At 47.6% G+C, this 12184-nt stretch overlaps 1 pseudogene; it reads right to left on the reverse strand.

Annotated features, from left to right (window-relative positions):
- LOC148218306 (28S ribosomal RNA) overlaps window positions 1-638 on the reverse strand; it is a 2824-nt pseudogene extending 2186 nt beyond the window's left edge.
- Window positions 639-12184: the final 11546 nt, after the last annotated feature.

Genomic DNA, 12184 nt, shown 5'->3' on the forward strand with positions numbered 1-12184 from the left:
CTGAGCCCAGGTTGTAACTATACTCTCAGGAGCCGCCTCAAGAGAGTCATAGTTACTCCCGCCGTTTACCTGCGCTTCATTGAATTTCTTCACTTTGACATTCAGAGCACTGGGCAGAAATCACATCGCGTCAACACCCGCCTCGGGCCTTCATGATGCTTTGTTTTAACTAAACAGTCAGATACCCCTGGTCCACACCAGTTCTAAGCCGGCTGCTAGGCACCGGCCAAGGCGGGGCGCCGGCCCGGGGACCCTCCACCGCGCGAACTGCTCGGACCCTCGCAGGCGGGAACCGACGGGGGGCGGCAGCGCGTGGCAATGATGGCGGCTGCCTCTGGGGCGCCAGCCGCGGTAGGACGGAGGGCGGGCGGAGGGGGGGGTGAGTGGCGCCCGCTGCAGCTGGGGCGATCCACGGGAAGGGCCCGGCGAGCGTCCAGAGTCACCACCGTGCCCGCACGCACCCCGGCACCCGGGCGGGCCACGTGGAGCGCACTCACCCGAGTGCGGCGCCTCGTCCAGCCACGGCGCGTGCCCAGCCCTGCTTTGCGCCCCAGCCCGACCAACCCAGCCCTTAGAGCCAATCCTTATCCCAAAGTTACGGATCCGGCTTTCCGACTTCCCTTACCTACATCGTTCCAACATGCCAGAGGCTGTTCACCTTGGAGACCTGCTGCGGATATGGGTACGGCCCGGTGCGAGACTTACACCCTCTCCCCTGGATTTTCATGGGCCAGCGAGAGCTCACCGGACGCCGCTGGAACCGCGACGCTTTCCAAGGCGCGGGCCCCTCTCTCAGGGCGAACCCATTCCAGGGCGCCCAGCCCTTCACAAAGAAAAGAGAACTCTCCCCGGGGCTCCCACCGGCTTCTCCGGGATCGGTTGTGTCACCGCACTGGGCACCTCACGGCGCCCGTCTCCGCCACTCCGGATTCGGGGATCTGAACCCGACTCCCTTTCGATCGGCTGAGGGCAACAGAGGCCATCGCCCTCCCTTTCGGAACGGCGCTCGCCTATCGCTTAGGACCGACTGACCCATGTTCAACTGCTGTTCACATGGAACCCTGCTCCACTTCGGCCTTCAAAGCTCTCGTTTGAGTATTTGCTCCAATAGTTGTCCAACATCAGCTCCAGCACCCAGTTCCTCCTCCTGGCCTTTGCAGACCCACCAGAGCTGCAGCTCCTGCACTTGGGGCTCTTCCTGGGCATCGCCCAGGCTGCCCTTCTGGGCAACGGCCTCATCATCCCTATGAGAGTCTGCAATTACCAAATATACACCCAAGGGACTTCTTCCTGCTCAATCTCTCTCTGCTTCACCAGGGCTCCATGTGCACTGCTGTCCCTAAAGCCATGGCCAATTCCCTCTGGGACACCAGTGTCACCTCCTATGGGAAATGAGCTGCACAGGACTTTTTTCTCTGCATCTTCCTTGGAACAGAATATTCTTTTCTCCCCAACATGTTCTACAACTGCTCTGTGTCCATCTGAAAACCCTTATGGCCACTCTGGGACTGTCCTGGGCACCAGAGTTTGTGTCCCTGTGGCAGCAGCTGCCTGGGCCAGTTGCTTTCTCTCTGCTCTGCTGCTCACAGCCAAGACATTTTCACTGCCAGGGCAATGCCCTGTGCCAGTTACGTTTGAGGCTTCCCTGGGGTGGTGCCAGCACTTGGATAATGTAACTCACAGAAATTCAAACAATCAAGCCCCTGGCAAACTTTCAGGATGGCCAGGGAAGACTGGTCTACCCAGGCCATGCCAAAATTCAGCGATGTCCTGCCAGAGCTGAGTAGAGCAGTTTGCCCTGTGCCTGGAGCTGTGGGGTTGCCCCACCCTGCCATTCCTGGCCAAGCCTGGTGGTCAAGCCCAACTGTCTTGGTTTGAAAAACCGGTATTTGCTAAGAAAAGGCAAGAGCCCCTTCCCTGAGATGGAGAGTGCAACCCCCTCCCTTCCAATTATTATAGTTTTGAAATCAGGATCTCTCAGGCAAAAGATATGGGGGTAGGAATAACAGTTCTTTACTAATATATATACTAAGGCAAACAAAAGAAACAACACCTATAAAAATTGACAGCAAAACAGAACAGTATAGCTCAGTTCCAGTCCTTTTTGGCCACAGGCCCACTGTCCCTGTGCTCAGTTACCGGTGCTGTGGGCAGGGCAGGTCCCGCGCAGTTGAAGAGGGCTGGGTGATGGCGGCAGTGGCCCAGGGGTGAGAGGGATGGGGGAGCGACTCCCCCTTCATGGTGTCGGTCGTGGTGCTCAGCAGAGTGTCCAGAGGTAGGAGGGTGAAGTGGGAAGGCAGCAGAGCGATGTCTGACAGCAGGAACGTGGCTCCCGGCATTGGGATTGCGGGAAGGGTGCTCGGTAGCAGCACCAGCCGTCTTCCTCCGACTCCACGAGTGAGCGAGAGAGCCAGGGAGAGCAGGCAGCTGCCCCACCTCTCCTTTTCTGGTGTTCCCCCTCTCCCTAACCCCTTCGAGAGAAACTGTTACTAGCTAGGGAGTAGCCACAAATACTTAGCATAACAATGGGAAAAATTCTACAGGAAGAAAAGGGAAAAATTCAACCCCCTATGCAGGATGAGCCAGTAGCACACAGAACTAGAGGCAGAAGGGGACATGAGGAAGAAAGTGACAAAAAGGACAAGGGAGCAGGAAGGGAGGATAGATTATACCCTCTTAGAGAGGTTCCAATGGCAAATCTGGCCCCAGGACAGGGACCTATTGGTTACATGAGTGCTCCCCTTAACACTGAGGACATCAGGGAATTTAAAAAAGAGATGGGAAAAATGCTAGAAGATCCTACTGGAGTAGCAGAGAGACTAGATCAGTTTTTAGGGCCGAATATTTACACCTGGGTGGAATTGCAGTCTATTTTAGGAATCTTGTTTACAGTGGAAGAGAGAAATGATTAGACAGCCAGGAATACAGGACTGGAATAGAGATCATCAGGGCCCAGACCAGGGAGATCAGAAATGGCCTATGGCAGATCCAAATTGGAATAATCAGGAGGTGGAACACAGGCAGAATATGAGGGATTTGGATGATTATCCAAGGAATTCGGGGAGCAGTGCCAAGGGGACAAAACATAGGGAAAGCTCAGAGTGAACACCAAGGGAAAGATGAGTGCCTGGCAGAATGGTTAGAGAGATTAAGAAAGGATTTGCAATTATACTCCAGCATGGACCCCGATACCAGCAGGGCAGGTCCTTTTGAAAACACAATTTGTAGCTAAGTCCTGGGGGGACATCAGGAAAAAGCTGAAGAAATTAGAAAATTGGCAGGATAGGGGGCTTCAGGAGTTGTTAAAGGAAGGACACGAAGTGTATGTTATAAGAGATGAGAAAAAAAAAAAAAAAAAAAAGCCAGGATTCTAATGGCAGCAGTCCAAGAAATACAAGCAGCCACAAACACAAAGAATTTATCAGGAAAGAATAAAAAGAAGAAAGAAAAATCAGGTCATACTTCTGTGGACACAAGACCTATGTGCTTTTCTTGTCACAAAAAAGGACATTTACAAAATTCTTATCCGGTCTCTAAGGGTACAGGACCCATTTCTTTCTATTGTAATAAAAAAAGGACATATACAAAAAAAAAATCTGCAAAAAAAGGCAGCAAAATAAAAAAATGCTTCAAGAAGACTAGAAGGGTCAGGGGCTCATTTATTTAATGAGGACCGAAACAAAAGAAGAGCCCTTGATAAAGCTGAAAGTAGATTCTCAAAATGAAGAAATCATATTTTTAGTACACACAGGGACTTTGTTTTAGTTTAGGGTAAATTTGGGGGAAAACTTTTAAATAAGGTTTTTCTAGTAAACAAATTTAAGCAGTCTTTCTTTTCTAGTTGGTTAGGGGAAAAATATTACCTCGGAGACAAGTGGGGAAAAGAGAAAAAAAAAGAAAACTGTTTATTTAACAGGCAAAACACTTTTTGGTATAAAAATGAACAATATTAAACAGCAAAACTTCTTGTTGTTTCAAAGAGATGACAGATTCAAAAGAGTTTTTTATGAGTTGCGGCTTAACTTACTTAGTCTGGTATCAGTTCCTTTGGTGCTGGGAAATGCCATGGCCCAGGCCAGGCTTGGTGGGCTACAGTGTGAGCTTCCAGTGCTTTCTTGGGTTTTTAGTGCAGAGCAGGATTGAATAATTCAAGAAAATAAAAAAAAAAAAGGAACTTTTTTACTTTAATTGGTTAGAAAAAAAAAATTAACCCAAAAGCAAAAGAGAGTTCTCTCCCTCTGTCCACTTCAGACAACTAAGTCTGTGAGCAGGAATGTGGGGGAGCCATTGTAGTTTCTGATAACTAATTCTGCACTTTTTCTCCCCTCTTTCACTCCTGGAATCAGTCTTAAAGCTGCAGAATTCAATATTCAACACCAACAGAACAGACTATTTGGGGATACAAGCATCATAAAATAAAAGGAAACAATTTGGCTGATGATGAAGCAGGGGGGGAGCCCTGGGAGAAAGCAGCAGTGTGAGTGTGGCTTTTGGGGAAGCAGAAGCACAGGGTGGGGCAACATGCTTTTCCTTGGCAGAAGTGAAGGCTGTGAAGAAGCTGGGGGTAACCCTGGAAGAAGGATGGATTCTTCTGCCCAATGTTAAAAGAGCGGTGCCAGGACTTTTGGCCCAGCAGATCCCAGGCAGCTCACATGGGGGGATTCACTGGGGCACGAGAGCACTTTGTGACCATTTTTTAAAGCAATTTTATGGGTGTATAAGAATATTTGAAATTGAGAAACAAATTACTCAAGAAAATTGTAATAAATCCATGGTGAAGCTAAGGAGGGTGCTGGGTGCCAAAAGGCTACAGTCTATATAAAGTTAGCATAGAACCTCTGTACTTTGGGACCAAGGGGGGATGTGGTTTTTGTATGTGTGATTAAAAAATGTTATTTTATGGCAATGCTGTTTAAATACCAGTTTAAAGTTGTTTTGAGAGGTGCATTATCAAAGTCTGGACATCCTGAATTGGCTGCCAACTGCAACCTCACTGAGCCCGAAGGCAGAACAGCTCTGATAGGAAAGAATCAGACACCTCGTTGATCAATGAAAACAGCCCAGGAGGATGGAAAAATTTCTCCAAGAGCCTCCAACAGTCAGCATTAACTGATTTATTTGAAGAACTACAACTCCAGAAAAAAAGACTGGTAACACCTGTTATTAAGAAGGTCAAAAACATAATTAACACACTGGGAAAGTACTAACCATGGCTTAAAGTGTTGTCCACAAATTTGTGTTATTTGTACCTGTTGTTGTCATTTGTGGTGAAGAGTAACTAGAGTGAAAGAAAAAGAGAGACAATTGGTTTGTTTAAGTTGTGCATGTAAACAGCTAACTTTGAAAGGATTTTTTAGTGATTTTTTGGAACACCATCGAGACAAGTTGTGTAAAAACAAATCTTGTAGTTGGCATATCTCTGGAGCTTTAGTGGATTAAGAAAAATAGCTGATCAATCTAGGGAGAGAGATAAGGCAGTGCTGCAGAACTACAAATAATTGATGGCATCTTTGGAACAGAAAAAGTTAAAATGGCTCATACGAACTTTATGAGGCCAAGGGTACCAAAGAGAAACAAATTCCAGGATAAAAACTTTGCTACCGAGAAGATTGACATCTCGGCCCTTGGCTGCAACCCAAGGGGCCTTGAGACAGGTAGAAAGTTAAAATTCCTGAGAATTATTTTCATTGTGCTTACTATAATACCCCTGGCAACTGGCTAAAACTATAAGACAGCATGGAGCAAAAAAGAACAGACCATACAGGAACAAATTACAAGAAGACAAGCAATGCAAGAGCCAGCAGTAAAGAAACAAACTATTCTTGATCCCTGTGGTCAAGGATAAGATGGAATCAGTTTTTGTGGCACAGCCACATGTTAGTGCTTCCTGTTACGATTGTACCAGCTTTTTAGAAAATTGTGTGAAAAGTCAAAAATTCTATTAAGTAAGAAGAAATTTAGGATTCAATGGGTGAACTCTTTATCCTAACAATGATCAGCTTTGTCCTAGATATAAAATTTTCTTTTGTTTTGAAAAATATGATAATGGAAGTTGAAAAACAAAAAGAAACAAAAAAAGGATAGGAAAAGATCAGAGGGAAAGAGTTAAGGGAACTGAATGAGGTTTATAAACAATTAAAACAGCACTATGGCGACTGGGATTTGCCAACTTCAAATAAAAACCTTTTTGCAAATTTGATGCAAGAAATTGCCCTAGACTATCCATGGGCAGAAGAAGGAGGAGTTTGTGGGAGGTTTAATGAATCTGAATGCTGTGTGGAAATAGATGATCATGGGGAGGCCATCACAAAGCTTGCTGATAAAATTAAAAGAGTGGCACATGTACCACTTCAAAAATGGAATTCTGAAAGCTGATTGGTGGGATAAACTTTCTGGAGGCGTGTAATGAAAAAAAAAATTGGGATTCATGCTATTATGTTCTGTTTTAGAACTATTGTTTCTACCTTGCATGATATCCTGTCTAATCAAACTAATCCACTCAGTAATTCAAGGAATGCAACTTACAGCCATGCCCATGGATATAGAATCAACAGCAAAAGGGAAATTAAATTCCTTGATGGTACTGAAAGCACAATCCACTTGCTCTCGAGGGAGAAAGATCAAGAAAATAGTGACTGAATGCAAAGAGAATACCCTGGCATGAGAAATGTTAACCAAATTTGAGAAGGAGTGTGAAAAGCTGGATGCCACATGAGAAATGTTCGAAAAATTGGAGGCTAGTATGAAGAAATATAGACAATACCAAGTAGCAACTTTTTAGAGCACGAATCAATATGATCAAAAAGAGAAATGGGAGAATTGTGATAAATGTGATTCGTGCTAATTTAGTTGTAACTATATTAACAAAATTGTATTTAGATCAATAGAAGACAATTGTTACAGAGTGAGGGGGGAGATGGGTGAGACAGGGCAAAGGACATCTTCCAGATGTTAGGAGTCAAAGAAGGAGGTTGGAAGAAAGTCAAACAAGAATAGTAGAAGTACGTAGGTCTGACAAGCAGCATCTAGAAATAGAAAGTTTTGACCTTGAAATGGGCCAAAATGGGATGATTCCAGGCATGGGACTCAATTAAAGTCTTGTTATGGAAAACATCTGCTCAGTCACACAGGGCGCCTGCGCTACCTGCAAGTCACACCTCGGTCACTGATGAAGAGGATGAGCCTTCATCAGAAATAAGACCCTCAAAAGGATGAGAGACCCCCTAACCCATTAGTAGAGCATGCGCTGTACACATAGTGATGTAGATTTTAGGAACAGAAACTAGGAGGAGCTTTCTAGAAACTTCTGTAACCTACAGTATATAAGTGGGATTGTTAGCCTGGATACTTTAATACGTGCGGAATGGCGAGCCCCTCCCCATATCCCCGATCGGAGGGGGGCCCCTCCCCGGTCGGTTTTGCTTATGCTTTATATGAACCTCAATTATACTAAATTACTTACTGCCAAAATTTGTATAATCTTAAATATATGCACTTTGATTGTTTCATCTCCAATACTTTAATTGTCATCTCCAATACTTTGACTATATTCATTTTGTTACTATTAAAAACTTACTATTAAATTTAATCTTGTTGCTTGATAAATTGGAAAAATAGAACATCATTCATAACAGTGGGGTTTGTTGTTTAGGAAACCTGTTCAGGTTATTCCATTCTTTCCTCACAAACAGGAAAATTTCTCCTGGGCCTGTGTGCAGGCAGAGCCCTGAGGAGAGCAGGTGGGACATGGTGCAATGGGCTGGGACAGCCAGCTGCAGAGCTCAGGGGACAAGGTTCTGCTGCAGGGCACAGGGATGTCAGTCCCAGGTGGGCGATGTCAGACATGGTGAGGCTGGGGGTGAAGAGCAGGTTGTCCAAACAGGGTCAGCCTGCAAGGGGCTCATTCTTCTGCATGCCAACACCTCCTAAGGAAACATTCAGCATCAAGATAACTTGGGAAATGCTTCATTCAGCTCTTCTCTGAAATGTAATTTAAAACAAAATACTGACTTCATTAAAGAAAAAAGTGATGAGGCTCACTTTGAAATCTTCCTTCTTAACAGAACTCCAAAATTTTCTCCAAGGAGTTGCACAAGCCCTGAACTAAGACAAAGAGCACCTGAGGTCTTTCTGTATTTTAATCAGCCTCACAGTGGATTTGGGGCTGAGTCCAGGACCCTCAGGCACTGAGAGAAGGTTGAAGAAGCTGCTCGAGGAGTCAGAAGCAAAACTCCAAGTCCCTTGGAGCATCAGTGGCCCCACTGAGGGCAGGGAGTGCCAAAGGCTCCCCAGGGACTGGTGAGAGCAGATCCTTGAGGGCAGGATTGCAGGAGCCCGAGGCTGTGAGCAGGGAACTGCAATGCTGAGCAAGGCCTGGGCTGGCTGGAGGAAGCAGAAAGGCCAAGGCCTGAGCCCAGGCCTGGCCCAGTAGGGCCTGTCCCTCACGGGTGGCTCGGGGCTGTTGCTGGGGCAGTGGGATGGCAGGGGCAGCAAGGACAAATGTCATCAAGCTGTGTGACACTCCAGATGCTCATGGAACCAAGGGCCAGTGTGACACAGCAGGGCCTGATGGAAACAAGAGGCCATGGTGAGCCTGCAGGGCTGGAACATCCCAGAACACTGAAATGCTGGGGGTGACCAAAGGTTCCTTCACTTGAGTTTCATGCACAGGAGAAACTGCAGCCAGATATTCTCAACATGGCCAGATGCAAAGAAGATTCTTGATAGGAAGGGACCCACAAGGATCATCCAGTCCAACTCCTAAGTGAATGGCCCACACAGGGATTGAACCCACAACTTCACTGATACCAGGTCTCACCAGTTGAATTAAGAGGTCAAAATGACACAAAAATTTGCTGGCAAAATATAGACAATCAAGGAACATGGACAAAACATTTCATTCAACATCCAATTCAACATAAAACTCATATCATTGCATTAACTTCATTGACTTAGACCATTTAACTGAAAAACCTTTAACCCTGAAAATGCTGAGTTACCCAAAAGTGCTTCAGGTAAATAGCATTAGAGGAAGAATAAATAGAGAACAACAGAAGATGTATGGAGAGATATACATATAGGTACCAATGGCTCAGGTTCCAGCATGGCCCACAGGAGAACCCCAGCAGAAGGCAGGATCCACACCATGGGCTGACCTCGTGCTCCGGCTTTTAACCCCCTGGGCCTTCATGGGCCCCGCCCCTTGGGAGGGACTTCCAGTTGTTTGCTCAATCAGAGTCAGGGCAGGCACCAGCTGCTATTGTGTGATTGATTGACAGCTCGGCCAATCAGAGCTGGGTTAGCATTGCCCCTGCTCTGTGATTGGCAGCTGTGCCAGGCCATGGCTGGGGGCGGGGCTCTGTCCCACCACAAACCAAGGCCTGACCCGGCCCTGGCCCCACACGGGCATTCCGAGCATCCCAAGGTGCCTGGGACATCGATCTCATCCAGCCTGTGACCATGGTGACACTGTGGAACCTCATGGAACCATGGGTCAGTTGTGACAATGTGGACACCATGGTGACACTGTGGTGTCTGATGGAACCAAGGGGCCATTGTGACACTCTGGTGCCTCATGGAATCAAGGAGACCATTGTGGAATTTGAGGGACCCAAGGAACCAAGGTTCCATGGTGATCTTGTGGAGCCTGTAGTGTCACAGAGGAGCCATTGTGACACAGTGAGGGGGCATGGAGCCAACGGGCCATTGTGACACATCAGGGCTGTGTGGATCCATGAAAACATTGTGACACTGTGAGGCCTCATGGAAGCACAGGGCCATTGTGACACTGCACAAGCAAGGGGAACATTGTGACACTGCAGGGCCTCATGGAACCAAGGGAACATGGTGACACTGTGGGGTCCCATGAAACGAAGGGAACATGAAAGAGTTCTGGCTGGCTGGGCCTCCTGGTGATTTCTGGCAGGTCTGGCTGACCCTGGCATGTTGAGGGCTGCCTCTCACCTGCCCCTGAAGCACTGGGGCTCTGGGCTTTCCTTCCTATGGGACAGAAGTGTCCTTCTCCTCTAGCTGTCCATGGCCAAAATTGGGATGCCTCCTCCAAATTTCCCAATATACAAAGATTGTTCCCAGATGAAATCTGCCAGGAATAACAGGACTAACTAACTGATCTGTCTGGCTTGGCCACCCAAGGGCCACCTCCCATCTGCTTTTCAAACACTGGGACCATGTACTTTTCTTTCTTATGGTAAAAAAACATCCATCTTGACCAAGCACCCATGGCCAAAATTGGGAATCTCCCTCCAGCATTCCCGATATCCAAGGATTGCTCCTGGATAAAATCTGCCATGACTGACAAGTCTGGCTAGCCTTGGCTTCCTCAGGGCCAGCTCTCATCTGCCTTTCAAACTCTGAGGCTCTGTACTTTCCTAATGAAAAGAAAATAGTAATAATAATTTCCTTCTTCCTGGCCAGATGCCCATGGCCAGTATTGAGATTCCACCTCCAAAGTGTCCTATATCCATGGATAGCCCCTAGATGAAAGGTGCCAGGAGAGACAGGTCTGGCTTGGCCCATGGGTGGCCACTTCTCATCTTGTTCCAAAACACTTGGACTTCACACTTTGCTTTTCTATAGGAAAAATACATCCATCTCAGCCAGGTGCCCATGGACAAAATTGGAATTCCACCTCCAAAACTCCGTACCTCCAAGGATTCCTGCCAAGTGAAAGCTGCCAGGACAGACAGGTCTGGCTGCCCTTGGCCTCTTGGGGGCTGCCTCTCAGCTGCTTTCCAAACACTGGGCCTCCATGCTCTCCTTGTAATGGGAAAGAACCATCCTTTTTCTAAAGGTGTCTGTGGTCAAAATTCAGATTCCTCTCCCCAAATTCCATATATCCAAGGATTCCTCCATGACAAAAGCTTCTAGGAGAAACAGGTGTGGCTGGTTTGGCCTCCCAGGAGCCACCTCTCTCCTCTTCTTCCGTTGAGGCACTTGGGCTTTGTGCGTTCCTTCCTATGGAAAAACCACCCTTATCTACACAGAAATGGCTAAAATTGGTATTCCATCTCCAAAACTCCCTATATCCAAGCGTTGTTTTCAGACAAAAGGATGGAGAGGTCTGGCTGGCCTGGGCATCTGATGGCTGCCTTTCATCTTCCCCTCAAACACCAGTGTTCTGTGCTTTCCTTCCTATGCAAAAGAACCATCCTTCTCCTCGGAATGTCCATGTCTGAAACTGGGATTCCACCTCTAAAATTCTGTATACCCAAGGGTTGCTCCCAGGCAAAACTTGCCAGTACTGTCAAGTCTGTCTGGCCTTGGCCTCTGGGGATCATCTCACATCTGGCCCTGAAACACTGGGGCTCTGTTCTTTCCTTCCTATGGAAAAGAATTGGCCTTCTTGTGCAGGGACCAGGACCAAAATTGGGATTTCACCTCCCAAATTCCATATATCCAAAGATTGCCCCAAAACAAAAAGTAGCCAGGACATAGAGGTGTGGCTTGCCCTGTCCTCTGGTGATTTGCTTAGACTATGAGCAGAACATCTTCAACTGCAAAGACCTTAGAGAAGACACAAAGATCTCCTGAGGTGGGGTTAGGAGGCTACAAGCACCTGACCACTATATAGGGACAAAGAAGCTATGTGCTCATTGGGGTGGAGAGAACAGGAGACAAGAGCCATGACAGTGTTTAAAGAGTGGTTTCAGAGACAGTGGATCCTTTTGACATAGTGGAAAACAGCCAGAGAAAAAAAGAATTGATGCCAGCTGGAAAGCTGGGGAGGTCCAGACTGGAAAAAAGGAGAAAGAAATTTCCTTCCTAGGGCAGAGGAGTGGTCCCAAACATCCACCAGAAGGACTCAGGAGCAGCCCAAGGCTCTGTGTGTCCAGGCAGAGGCAGGCAGGAGGCAGAGCTGTCAGCAAAGGAAGGGGCCAGCGAGGTGGGGCAGCCGGGGGATGACGACAGCCTGCAGGGACAGAGGTGCAGGGCATGGACACCGTAGGACAGCCTGGGCTGCAGAGGCCACAGGGATGGGCAGCAGCTGAAAGGCCCTGACACAGCCAACTCCTGCAGCACTTGGGCCATGCAGGCTGGCCCTGGGCCTGAGGCCAGCAGGGGACAAGTGAGCCTTGCTGTGCTGGGGCCTCATTGCCTCCTTGTCCCTGCTCAGCAGCCTGGCAGGGGCCGCCCCATGGTGCTGCCCTTGGCATTGCACATGCCC

Source organism: Sturnus vulgaris, unplaced genomic scaffold, assembly GCF_052056855.1.
Source record: "Sturnus vulgaris isolate bStuVul1 unplaced genomic scaffold, bStuVul1.hap1 Scaffold_192, whole genome shotgun sequence".
In the NCBI taxonomy this organism is placed as follows: Eukaryota; Metazoa; Chordata; class Aves; order Passeriformes; family Sturnidae; genus Sturnus; species Sturnus vulgaris.